The 10030-nt window shown below is 40.0% G+C and overlaps 1 long non-coding RNA gene across 1 annotated transcript in view; it reads left to right on the top strand.

Moving 5' to 3' along the window:
- The window catches only part of LOC138350432 (uncharacterized), a 101424-nt gene extending 92964 nt beyond the window's left edge, over window positions 1-8460 (top strand). The window contains exon 4 of the long non-coding RNA XR_011222071.1: window positions 8332-8460. This is a non-coding gene — a long non-coding RNA (uncharacterized lncRNA). The remainder of the gene's footprint in view (window positions 1-8331) is intronic.
- Window positions 8461-10030: the final 1570 nt, after the last annotated feature.

Here is a 10030-nt window from a genome sequence, read left to right on the forward strand (position 1 = left end):
GCAACCCATCCTCCTCCTTAGATAGCACCTATTACCACCAGAGTCAATAGTCACAAATTCGTACGTACTTAGCTTTAAGATAGTAGTATACTGACTAATAAAGAATTATTTTAAAATAAATGAAGCTGAAAAGCAAACTTCAGTACCCCTAGGCCTAGTATAGTACATATATGTACTATATTAGGCCTCAGATATCGTGTATTAGGCCTTGGAAGGTTAGGTTAGGGTAGTTTTGTTAAAGAAACACAAGTAAAAAATAATGTTTCCGGTTTGTCCAACTCAATAGTTCAGATTTGTACTTTCTAATTTCGTTGTAGGTGGGTATATATATGTTATGGTCCTCATCCTTACTATAAGTACTATAACAACACGAGGATGGGCTGGAATATAGGACTATAGGAGGCCTACTGGCCCATGTACTCACCTAGTTGTATTCACCTAGTTGTGTTTGCGGGGGTTGAGCTCTGGCTCTTTGGTACCGCCTCTCAACCGTCAATCAACAGGTATGTGAGGCAGCTCCCATATCTATCCACCTAACTCCTTCACAAAAACATGTCTAACCTACGCTAACCAATAGATTTCTATAGATCTATCTACCCCTATTCTATTGCCCTGTAATGTATTCCATTAAGCAACATCTGGGTTTTTTTCCAATACAGCCATATTAACCGTAATCTTTTTCTAAATCTAAATTTGATCTAATTTGTGTTGATATTTGTAATATCTAAGATTTTTTTTTCATTTTACCTTTCAAGATTCTGTAAATTAATCTTTTCTTATCACACTTCATAAGGCTGGATGCTTCATCTCGTTCTCTGAACACGTTTAAGAGAATTTGTTCATTCTAAAGTTCGGATAACAAAAGATAATTTCAAACTCTAAATCTAAATTTAACTCGGCAAAGTAAAGCTAAAGAGTAATTCAAGGTATTTTGTTTTATGGTGGGCTTAAGGCCTATCAACCTCTGGAGGGTTATTAAGACCTATCAACCTCTGAAGGGTTATTAAGGTCTATCAACCTCTGGAGGGTTATTAAGGCCTATCAACCTCTGGAGGGTTATTAAGACCTATCAACCTCTGGAGGGTTATTAAGGTCTATCAACCTCTGGAGGGTTATTAAGGCCTATCAACCTCTGGAGGGTTATTAAGGCCTATCAACCTCTGGAGGGTTATTAAGACCTATCAACCTCTGGAGGGTTATTAAGACCTACCAACCTCTGGAGGGTTATTAAGACCTATCAACCTCTGAAGGGTTATTAAGACCTACCAACCTCTGAAGGGTTATTAAGACCAATCAACCTCTGGAGGGTTATTAAGGTCTATCAACCTCTGGAGGGCTATTAAGGCCTATCAACCTCTGGAGGGTTATTCAGGCCTATCAACCTCTGGAGGGTTATTAAGACCTACCAACCTCTGGAGGGTTATTAAGACCTACCAACCTCTGGAGGGTTATTAAGACCTACCAACCTCTGGAGGGTTATTAAGACATACCAACCTCTGGAGGGTTATTAAGACCTACCAACCTCTGGAGGGTTATTAAGGCCTATCAACCTCTGTAGGGTTATTAAGGCCTATCAACCTCTGGAGGGTTATTAAAACCACAACAATATCTTACTGACCAACCAGCCATTTTAATCCTGAATATATTTCGCAACTAAAATAACCTCTAAGGTATATATAGGTATATATATATATACACCCCAAGAAGCAGCCTATACAACTTTCTGTGTATATCCCACCTTTAAATGAACATTGATGACACATCTTCACTAATTTCTGTCGTTGTAACCCCTTGAAATATACCTTTGTTGGCTTCGAATCCTTATCATGACTCTCGGATCTTTTTCGTATTCAAATGTTGCAATTGCAACATTGTTTAAGGGACGTGTTGCAACTCTATTATTACAATTACCTTACCTCGTAACTGGACATTTGTCAGCATTAAACTGCCTCTACCAATCTTGCCTCCATTTTTTAAAACTAAAAAGGCCAGTTTGCAACAATTTTTGAGTATTTTTCTGAATTTATTTCCAATCTCTGCAACGGTTTGAAAGTTGCAGCTGTTTCTGTCCAGTTATGTAAGTCGTGTTTATATATATATATATATATATATATATATATATATTATATATGGTGAACAGCAGAGGTTCAAGGACAGAGCTTTGAGGCACCCTACCACTCAGGACAGAGCCCTGAGGCACTCTACCACACAGGACAGAGCTCTGAGGCACTCTACTACACAGGACAGAGCTCTGAGGTACTCTACCACACAGGACAGAGCTCTGAGGCACTTTACCACTCAGGACAGAGCTCTGAGGCACTCTACTACACAGGACAGAGCTCTGAGGTACTCTACCACACAGGACAGAGCTCTGAGGCACCCTACCACTCAGGATAGAGCCCTGAGGCACTCTACCACACAGGACAGAGCTCTGAGGCACCCTACCACTCAGGATAGAGCCCTGAGGCACTCTACAACACAGGACAGAGCTCTGAGGCACTCTACCACACAGGACAGAGCTCTGAGGCACTCTACCACACAAGGCAGAGCTCTGAGGCACTCTACCACTCAGGACAGAGCTCTGAGGCACTCTACCACTCAGGACAGAGCCCTGAGGCACTCTACCACACAGGACAGAGCTCTCTGAGGCACTCTACAACACAGGACAGAGCCCTGAGGCACTCTACCACACAGGACAGAGCTCTGAGGCACTCTACCACACAGGACAGAGCTCTCTGAGGCACTCTACAACACAGGACAGAGCCCTGAGGCACTCTACCACTCAGGACAGAGCTCTGAGGCACCCTACCACTCAGGACAGAGCCCCGAGGCACTCCACCACACAGGACAGAGCTCTGAGGCACCCTACCACTCAGGACACGGCCCTGAGGCACCCTACCACTCAGGACAGAGCCCTGAGGCACTCTACCACTCAGGACAGAGCTCTGAGGCACTCCACCACACAGGACAGAGCTCTGAGGCACCCTACCACTCAGGACACAGCCCTGAGGCACCCTACCACTCAGGACAGAGCCCTGAGGCACTCTACCACTCAGGACAGAGCTCTGAGGCACTCCACCACACAGGACAGAGCTCTGAGGCACTCTACCACTCAGGACACAGCCCTGAGGCACCCGACCACACAGGACAGAGCCCTGAGGCACTCTACCACTCAGGACAGAGTTCTGAGGCACTCTACCACACAGGACAGAGTTCTGAGGCACTCTATCACACAGGACAGAGTTCTGAGGCACTCTACCACACAGGACAGAGCCCTGAGGCACTATGAACACTTAACAGTGCCAAACAGTCCAGTTCCATACTGTTAAGTCAAGTTGTACTTATCAAGTTCCTGTTGAAATTCCAAGGTTCAAACCCAACTTAGGTCATCCCGACCTTGATAGGCTGTGATAAAGTTGTTTCAGATAATGTCTCCCGACAACTGATTGAAAATTACTTGAAAACAAGCTGAGTAGTTGGGCACCCGCGGGCCTTAGGAAAACCATATTTGGAAACTCTTAATAATTCATGCTTTTCACGATGAAAATTACTGTATTTTCCGATCATTGATTGAAGTAATTTGCATACGACGGATTTTAAGGTAATTTAGACGATAAGATTATTCCCATTCTCAATTCGTCGTGATTCTGGTGGTTAGTTAGACGCTAATCATTCAATTTTGAGTAGTTCTCAGAGAGCATCATTATGCTGTGGTTTATAGGAGACGTTAACTACCTAGTCTGGGTCACAGAGCCTGTTGGGCCTTGTTCTGTCCTGGTTGAGTAATAATGTTCAGCTTGGTAACAAGGCAATTAGTCTGGGTAGTTTGGGTTCTGTGTAAACTTTCTCATTTATAATTAGTTTTTTGCTTTGTTTTTTATTTGTAATTATTTTTATCCTGTAAAGTTCTTCAGTTTCGTAGTCCTGCTTGTTATTGTATTTTGTAAGTGATTTATACGATAATTACTGCATCTACTACTGCATCTACTACTGCATCTACTACTGCATCTACTACTGCACCTACTACTGCATCTACTACTGCATCTACTATACTACTACAGTACTTCTACTTCTACTACTACTACTACTAATAATAATACTATTAATAATAATATAATATATTAACATTAATCACTAAAAACTGCTGATCATAGGCCTATGGTATGTTGAATAAATATATTGACAAAACTTTGAAAATAATAATTTTATAAAAGTTAATTTATCAATAATAATGATCAAATTCTTATAATATTTAAAGTCTATTAATTGTAGACAAAACAATTATAAATTCTAACAGTATTAATTAAAATGCAGTTTTAAGTAATAATTTAGAGTCAATGTTAATGTATTATGACTATGTTAATGCTACTATCAATGATATGTGTCAATGTTGAAAAATGTTGCAATTAAGTACTAGAGATCAAATGGTAACTTTGACCAGCCGTGAGACATTACTACCTAATCACCTCAAGGGTAATTAGTGTCTTGGACCAATTTACTAACTGGTTAACTATGTTTGAAAGCTTATGGTAAGCAGGTAGGAAAGTGATCCAGTATACATGGCTCATACCTGTCATATGTATATTTATACATACTACCTAATGTGGCTGAGTATTCATAGATACATTCTATTGTGGCTGAGTGTGCATACACACTACCTACTTAGTCTTAGTATACATAGCAACATTATTTAAAACTACTATCCATTTTATATTGAAATATTATAAAATTTCACAAATAATTAAATTATTCACTTTGAAAAAGTAATTCTATATTCTTAACTGAGGTTTTTTAGATACACATAAAATCACTTTCGAAGTCTTTCATCTCAAAGCTAAAAATTAGCAAAGTTTTCCACATATAATGCAGGAATTACATGAAACATTTCCTCAAAGCTTCAGAATACAAGTAGAAAGTTCCAAAGTGAGGGATTTCAAAATGTAAATTTTGAAGGATCTAATTACAGTAATTAATTACAGTGTATTACAGAGTAATACTTTTCGAGCAAAATTGAACTTTTAAAGCTTTAAAATTCAAAATAATAGTTTTCGAAATGGCAGAATAAAACTTATCCAAGCAGCAGAATTCAAAGTACAAATTTCCATATAAAACTTTAGTAATCATAAGTTTCTTACCTGTTCAATCTCTGACATCAGGTTCATCAACTTTTTTTTTCTTTGCATCAAAAAAAAAATTAAATTTTTCCATATAAACTTTCGAACATTAATAACTAGTATAAACTTTCCATTAGGATTCAACCAGAACATTTAAAATGTTTCTTCTTTAAGTTCTGACTTCAAAGAATGAAACAGAGATTATATTTTCAAAACTGTTCACCGAGATCTTTTCTAACTGATCCTCACTTCACCAGCATTTTGAAACACACAGTTTGAAACACTTACACATTCTGAAACACATATGTATATATATATATATATTTCAATTCGAAACACGAAACTCTTTCAAATTAATTTTTCCTTTTTTAATTTCTTTGATTCTTCAAATGTTGCAAAGCTCTTCCAGCCCCGTCTACCAAGACCTGAGACTCTCCTTAATGGGGTTGTTAAAGACAGTTTAATTTATAAACAGTTTAACGACAATTTAAAGGTAATTTCACCCACGCTCAGAGAGACGGGAAGACACAGAAACACAAGATGATTAAGAGGATGTTGACAGCTGTGTAACAGACAGGTAACATAAGCATACAGAAGACAGAAAACAGACACAGAGAACAGAAAGTTGACAGGTGCATAAAACCGACAGATGACATGCCCGAAAACAGACAGGTGGAAGGCACATGACAGACACTGAAAATAGACAGGTGACAGACACTGAAAATAGACAGGTGATAGACACAAGAAACAGACAGATAACAAACACAGAAACCAGAAAAATACAATAAAACAATGAACAAACAAAGCCAGAACGAATGTAGTTGCAAAGGAAGATAAAAAAGAACAGTGGAAACATTACACATATGTGTATACATGGACAAATACATATCACTTCATACAGCAATGTAAGATCCAATATACCAAGATTTTCCGGCAATCTTTCGTGTTCCCCCAACCTTCCTCTCTCTCTCTCTCTCTCTCTCTCTCTCTCTCTCTCTCTCTCTCTCTCTCTCTCTCTCTCTCTCTCTCTCTCTCTCTCTCTCTCTCTCTCTCTCTCTCTCGGTAGACAGTCTATGGGAAGGTATGGAGGACAATCATCCTGTGGGGGTCACTTTACCACCATGTCAAGTGGCACTCGTTTCAGTTATGCAAATCCCGACCCGCCCATGTTGGGCAGGTACCCAACAGCAATTACTGTGATAAATTAGGTGAGGCTACCTCCAAGCATCTGGCATCTAACCCTGAACAGATAGACCAGTCTGGGCCGCTGGGCATCCAGTGAGTGAACACGTTGCTAGAACATTATGAACAAAATCTCCTATAAACTCAATGATTTGAGGATTTAATTAGTAAATTGAAAATTAAAGGAAGATCTGCGGAGGTTTTTTTTCGGGCGACGGTTTTTGGAGAGTAACGGTTTTTGGAGAGTAACGGTTTTTGGAGAGTAACGGTTTTTGGAGAGTAACGGTTTTTGGAGAGTAACGGTTTTTGGAGAGTAACGGTTTTTGGAGAGTAACGGTTTTTGGAGAGTAACGGTTTTTGGAGAGTAACGGTTTTTGGAGAGTAACGGTTTTTGGAGAGTAACGGTTTTTGGACTGGGGCTCTTATCTTAAATTGGATTACAACTTGGTTATTTAAAAAAAAGTTGTTATAAATGGAGTTAAGTCAGAGTGGGAAACTGCTGTAAGTGGAGTGCCTCAAGGCTCTGTCCTGGGACCTCTGTTGTATATAATATACATCTAAGATTTATACACATGAGTGAAATGTTAATAACCTTCCAGAGACAGACAGACAGGCCACTATAACCCTCCAGAGACTGACGTGGAGAGTCATACAACAACTGTGTAAGGAAGACTCTCCACAGCCTAATATACTTGACTCTCCGAAGCCTAATATGCTTGACTCTCCACAGCCTAATATGCTGGACTCTCCACAGCCTAATATGCTTAACTCTCCACAGCCTAATATACTTGACTCTCCACAGCCTAATATGCTTGACTCTCCACAGCCTAATATGCTTGACTCTCCACAGCCTAATATGCTTGACTCTCCACAGCCTAATATGCTTGACTCTTCACAGCCTAATATACTTGACTCTCCACAGCCTAATATACTTGACTCTCCACAGCCTAATATACTTGACTCTCCACAGCCTAATATACTTGACTCTCCACAGCCTAATATGCTTAACTCTCCACAGCCTAATATGCTTAACTCTCCACAGCCTAATATACTTGACTCTCCACAGCCTAATATACTTGACTCTCCACAGCCTAATATACTTGACTCTCCACAGCCTAATATACTTGACTCTCCATAGAATAATATACTTAACTCTCCACAGCAGCTCTTGACAACAACAATCACCACACAGGTGTATGTGTTGACCTGCATAAGGCACAGTTTCCACAATTACCAATTACAGTTGGTAATGCCAATTACCGTTGTGGTCAAGTAATATAATTGGTCCTCTCTTTCTCCTCTACAGCAATGACCTTCCAAATACCACACAACCAATTGTACTCGTGGTTGGTTGCTACAACACTTCCCCAATAACATTGAAAGACCAATTACTAATGGTTTTGAAACAAATCCACCAATCTAATTGAAGTAACCATTAGGAATACGCAAATTTAGAGCGGATTAGATGGGAAATTCGTTGGTGTTCAGTTTGACGATAAAAAGCTTCAGTTACATTAAACAAATTGAAACCAAAAGTTTTTAAAACAGTTAAACATTTTCTCAAAAACCTATGACCACAAGCAAATATCTAATTAACACTCCAAGCAGAAAAACTATGCAATTTAAGGGTTCTAAATTGAATTAAAACCTCCAAAATGAAATTAAAATCTATACTTTTCTCATAAAATAAATAAATATACAATTTTGATGTTACTGCAACAATTTAATACTATATTAGTACCGGGTTAAATTACAGATTTTGTAATTAAGTAGTTTATGCCTTTCATCGATAAGTATCACTTAAATGTTGCACATTAAGTGCTAAAAATCTCGAAAACTTTGTATATAATAACTTCTTGATTAATTTCACGTGTTAACAATTTAAACCTGCAAATAATTTATCAATTATTTCAAGGTGTTCCAGAAACACTTTGGGTGTTTCTGGCAATTATTACTTTACACTTTACACTTAATAAACCACATAGTCACGCTCTTATGTATAGTGTTAATACAAATATTATTATTATTATTACAGCAGTGAAGAGACACCAACAACAGTGAATAAAGGAAGCGAGACAGACAGACAGACGATGCGTCATCCAGGAGAGACCCATCATGTCACCCCCCGGCAGCCTCCACCCACCACCACCAGAACACCACCTCTATATATATATATATATATATATATATATATATATATATATATATATATATATATATATATATATATATATATATATATATATATATATATATATATATATATATATATCCTCACACGTGTGTGTGTCTGGGTTTTGGGGAGGTGGTAGGGGGGGAGAGGGGGTGGGGATGGGGGGGGAGGGAGTGGGATTGGAGTCGGGGGCAATGACCCCCCCCCTCCCCCCTCCCCCCATTCCCTGATGTCTGGAGACAGGACCCTAAATTCAGGGTCTCCCGGAAGAGGGGGGGAAGAACTGTCCCTATATGGGGCCTAAACCCCCCCCTCCCCCGCCGTGAACCCCCCCTCTTTCCCCCCTACCACTCCCCCCCCTCTTTCCCCCCTACCACTCCCCCCCCCCCCCCTCACGGTCTCTAGTGCACCTGTACACTCCCCCAGACACCCCCCCCCCTACTGTGTCACACACACCCAGAACACCCCCCCCTGGCAGTACCGTGAACACTGTCACTATAGTGTCACAACACTGTCTCAACACTGTCACTATACTGTCACTACACTGTCACAACACTGTCTCAACACTGTCACTATACTGTCACTACACTGTCACTACACTGTCTCTACACTGTCACTACCCTGTCACTACACTGTCACTACATTGTCACAACACTGTCACTACACTGTCACAACACTGTCTCAACACTGTCACAACATTGTCACTACACTGTCACTACACTGTCACAACACTGTAACAACACTGTCTCAACACTGTCACAACATTGTCACTACACTGTCACTACACTGTCACTACACTGTCACTACACTGTCACAACATTGTCACTACACTGTCACTACACTGTCTCAACAACTGTCACAACATTGTCACTACACTGTCACAACATTGTCACTACACTGTCACAACACTGTCACTACACTGTCACAACACTGTCATTATACTGTCACAACACTGTCATTATACTGTCACAACACTGTCATTATACTGTCACAACACTGTCACTTCACTGTCACAACACTGTCACTACACTGTCTCAACAACTGTCACAACACTGTCACTACACTGTCACAACACTGTCATTTTACTGTCACAACACTGTCACAACACTGTCACTACACTGTCACTACACTGTCACAACACTGTCACAACACTGTCACTATACTGTCACTACACTGTCATTATACTGTCACAACACTGTCACTACACTGTCACAACACTGTCACTACACTGTCACAACACTGTCACTACACTCACAACACTGTCTCTACACTGTCACAAGACTGTCACTACACTGTCACAACACTGTCACTACACTGTCACAACACTGTCACTATACTGTCAAAACACTGTCACTACACTGTCTCTACACTGTCACAACACTGTCACTACACTGTCTCTACACTGTCACTATACTGTCAAAACACTGTCACTACACTGTCTCTACACTGTCACAACACTGTCACAACACTGTCACTACACTGTCACTACACTGTCACAACACTGTCACTACAGTCACTACACTGTCACAACACTGTCACTACACTGTCTCAACACTGTCAC

The sequence above is a fragment of the Procambarus clarkii genome, chromosome 45 (assembly GCF_040958095.1).
Source record: "Procambarus clarkii isolate CNS0578487 chromosome 45, FALCON_Pclarkii_2.0, whole genome shotgun sequence".
NCBI classification, from domain to species: domain Eukaryota; kingdom Metazoa; phylum Arthropoda; class Malacostraca; order Decapoda; family Cambaridae; genus Procambarus; species Procambarus clarkii.